General features: G+C 44.1%; 1 long non-coding RNA gene across 1 annotated transcript; it reads right to left on the bottom strand.

Moving 5' to 3' along the window:
* Positions 1–233: 233 nt before the first annotated feature.
* LOC136004387 (uncharacterized) lies at positions 234–3,022 on the bottom strand. Its single transcript, XR_010608430.1, has 2 exons — positions 2,976–3,022; positions 234–2,149 (listed from the first exon to the last, which is right to left on the bottom strand). It is a non-coding gene; the product is annotated as an uncharacterized LOC136004387 (long non-coding RNA).
* Positions 3,023–3,732: the final 710 nt, after the last annotated feature.

Raw genomic sequence — 3,732 nt, 5'->3', positions numbered from 1 at the left:
TTCCAACCCTTGGGATTCTGTGATTCTGTGAAGGGCAGGGTCAAAGATCTTAAAAAATATGTCAGATGTATTTTAAGTGCAAGAAGCATGCTAGCATAAGAGTTTTTTCCCAAAGAAAGATTTGGTCATTATCCTTGAGTGTAAGCATGCATTTTGCTCCCCAGAGTATGGTTTTGTGGTGGAGGATAAGGTGCAGGTCATTTGCATTGTGAAATAGGAGCTCACTCTTCTAATCGAGATAACAGGGTTTTATTGAGGGACAAAGTCAATAAAGCAAAAGCAACAGCGCTGGGCATGTGACTGTAGCCAGAGGCGCACTGATTAGCATTTGTTACAGGTTTATATACTTTCACTATTGCATTAGTCATATACATATTCATAATTCTCATGTATAGGTGGGGAATATTATAACTAGCTCCAGGAACATATTATCATAAGTCTCCTCCTCTTGGCGCCTGCGCACTGCTCTCTGGTGATCATGGGCAGGGGTCTTGAGGATGAAGTAAGCAGCCTTCCTCATGTGAGCAGGAGTCTTCAAGATGAAGTAAGCAGTCTTCCTCATGGTGTACTTTTCACCTTTGGCACGTTTGGATGCCCCAGTAATCACAAAACTAGCTGAAACCAGCCATATCTATAATTTTCTGATAGCTGGCAAAGTTTTAGAACAGTGTGACCTTTGTACAAAATTTATTTCAAGGAAAACAGGACGGGCAGACAAGAAGTATCCGAAGTTAGCAGATGTTCGGGAGTTACTGTCTCCAAACTAACTGATAAGTAGAAGGATGGTGTGAAATATTTCACTCATGTTTAGTGTGGCCACTAAATCCTGTTATCTCACCACAGACTTACAACACAAACATTGTTCTTTATCTTCAACCTAAGTTAAGCTAAAAGTACTTTAACCCTATGTTTTCCAGGCACTAGCTTTCATCATATCAAGCCCCCCCTCCCCCTTTTCTTTTACCTTTACAAATTCTTTTGCTGTGTGACTCCATTTTGCTCAAGAGTTATGGCCATTTTCAACTTGTCTAATCTTGTGTCTTTAGCAAGCTGTTTCTGTTATTGCAAACTCATACAGTTATATCCACATAGCAACACCTATGATTTGAGTAAGCCAATAAATGTATGTGTTTATCACAGTATCATGTCTGAGGTACATGTGGGGAGTATCTGGGAGAGAAACAGTTTGCCTATGTCAGGGATTTTAAGGTGGTTGTGGTGAATTGACCTTGGCCCTTCTTGGACCTGTGTCATGGTTTAAACTGATCCAAACAGCTCGTTCAATCATTCCCCCCCCTTTTTTCTTTTTTTTTCTCTCTCTTTCTCCCCCCCCCCCCCCCCCCCCCCGAGGGATGGGGGGGAGAATTGAGAGAATGTAACTCCCATGGGTTGAGATAAGAACAGACCAGTAACTAAGGTATAACACAAATCACTACTGCTACCACCAACAATAATATTGATAAGAGAAAATAACAAGAGAAGAGAATACGATACCACCGCCGAACGTGTTCGATCCCCCCTAAGAGAGACCGTGCCATTCCGGGTAACTCCCAGTTACCTCTCTGGGCATGACGTACTGTGGTATGGAATACCTCTTTGGCTAGCTTGGGTCAGGTGTCCTGTCTCTGCTTCCTCCCAGCCTCTCCTCATCCCTGGCAGAGCATGAGACTCACAAAGTCCTTGGCCAGAATAAACATTACATAGCAACAATTAAAAACAATCGGTGTTATCAGCTCTGTTCCCAGGCTGGAAGTCAAAACACAGCTCTGCACCAGCTACTAAGAAGGAGAAAAACGGCTACTGGTGAACCCAGGACAACCTTTTTCCTGGATGCTGCTAATGCAGATAGTTGACGGTCATTTGCCTGTTCCTAAACCATGATCCACCCTTGATAATGGGGTTCTGTGACTGTTGCACTGGCCAAGTGGAAGAATTGCAGTGGGCCTTTCCATGGAACTTTCCAGAGCAGCTCAGAGGTTCTGGAAATTAGTGCAGCGGTTCTCAGACTTTTTAGATCACAGTTCCTGTAGTAGATTGGCTCTTCCCCTTTCTGGATGAAGATCGTGTTGCCTATGGTCTTCCCTTCATATTGGGTCAAGCGTATAAACATTACATGCCACGTGTGGCTGACAGACTGTTTGGCAAAATGCTGGGAAAGGAATGAAAGAATAAATGTCATGATGAAATTGTCCTGGAGGCACTTGTGTTCAGCTACTCCAGACCTGACTTTCCCCATTTTGAAATCAATGGTATAATGCACTCAGCAGTGACCAGTGGTTCTGCTGAAGTTGTGGGGAGTAGGTGCTACATGAGGAAGGGAACAGAGCACCAAAACTGCAGAGTCTCTTTTGCTTTAGGGAGAAGGTAAAAATATGCTTTCTCCTTTGTCTCACTCTTCCCCATTATTTTGTGTTGGAAAAGAAAAACTGTCCTCTTCGTCTTTGTTCCCTTCCCTTTAAGCCAGCAATCATGTCCATTCTTCAAGCAGAAAAAGGACACTTCCACTCAGTCCAAAGCACCTATCTCTAGCCACCTCTTCTGCTTTGCTTCAACATTTCTTTGCTATCATGGAAGTTTTCTATAATCTATGGTCACACAAACAGTGACACTTCTATTGCTGAAGAGTGTGCATGAAGCATGATAGAGGAGCTGGCTTGCTTCCTTTTGTAAGACTACTGACAGTGTCTAGATACACTAGTTTCAGGGCCTGTGCCTCTCCAAGTCTGTCTAGAAGTACAAGAGAATTTCACTTAGTAGCATGAAATAGCTCAAATGGTATCATGTTCTTGGGTGCTTGCTTTTTTTTTTTTTTCATTTTTGTGGCATTATATTAAAAAGGATAATAGAAATGTTTTCAGTGTTCTGTATTTCCTGTCAGGATGAAGACTCTAGAAACAAACTAGGACTACAAGGAAGACTGGAAAGCAGTGCATAGCCAAGCCCTGCTGGGTTGGGTCAAGAATGCCAAGGAATACCTGAACTTCACATGAGAATACAGCAATGAGCTCTGGTGCACAACAGACAGCTCTGCAATTCAGGGGCGAGGAAAAGACATCTTCTAATTCATGTGCTGTAAGGAGACAGGAGTGAAAAGGAAAGCAATTTAGAGAAATCTTTAAAATCAGGAAGAACTTCTTTACTGTAAGAGTGACAGAGCACTGGAACAGGTTGCCCAGGGGGGTTGTGGAGTCTCCTACACTGGAGATATTCAAGGCCCGCCTGGACAAGTTCCTGTGTGATGTACTGTAGGTTACCCTGCTCTTGCGGGGGGGTTGGACTAGATGATCTTCTCTCCCCGAGGGCCCCGGATTTCTATAGCACCAGAAGGAGTCAGGACAAAGGAGGAGTTTGCTTTGGTAGATGAGGATTGGGTTAGGGATCAGCTATGCAAACTGGACATCTGTAAATCGATGGGTCCGGATGGAATGCACCCACGGGTGCTGAGGGAGCTGGCGGAGGTCATTGCTAGGCCACTTTCCATCATCTTTGGTAAGTCGTGGGAAACGGGCGAGGTGCCTGAGGATTGGCGGATGGCAAAGGTCACACCAATCTATAAGAAGGGCAAGAAGGAGGACCCGGGTAATTATAGACCGGTCAGCCTTACCTCCATCCATGGAAAGATGATGGAACAACTTATTCTTGACTCCATCACTAGGCATATCAAGGATGAGGGGGTCATTAAGAACAGCCAACATGGTTTTATGAGGGGGAAGTCATGTATGACCAACCTTA

This window comes from Lathamus discolor, chromosome W, assembly GCF_037157495.1.
Source record: "Lathamus discolor isolate bLatDis1 chromosome W, bLatDis1.hap1, whole genome shotgun sequence".
Classification (NCBI taxonomy): domain Eukaryota; kingdom Metazoa; phylum Chordata; class Aves; order Psittaciformes; family Psittacidae; genus Lathamus; species Lathamus discolor.
The sequence above is the reverse complement of the archived record's forward strand: the minus strand, read 5'-3'. Positions and strand labels throughout refer to the sequence as shown.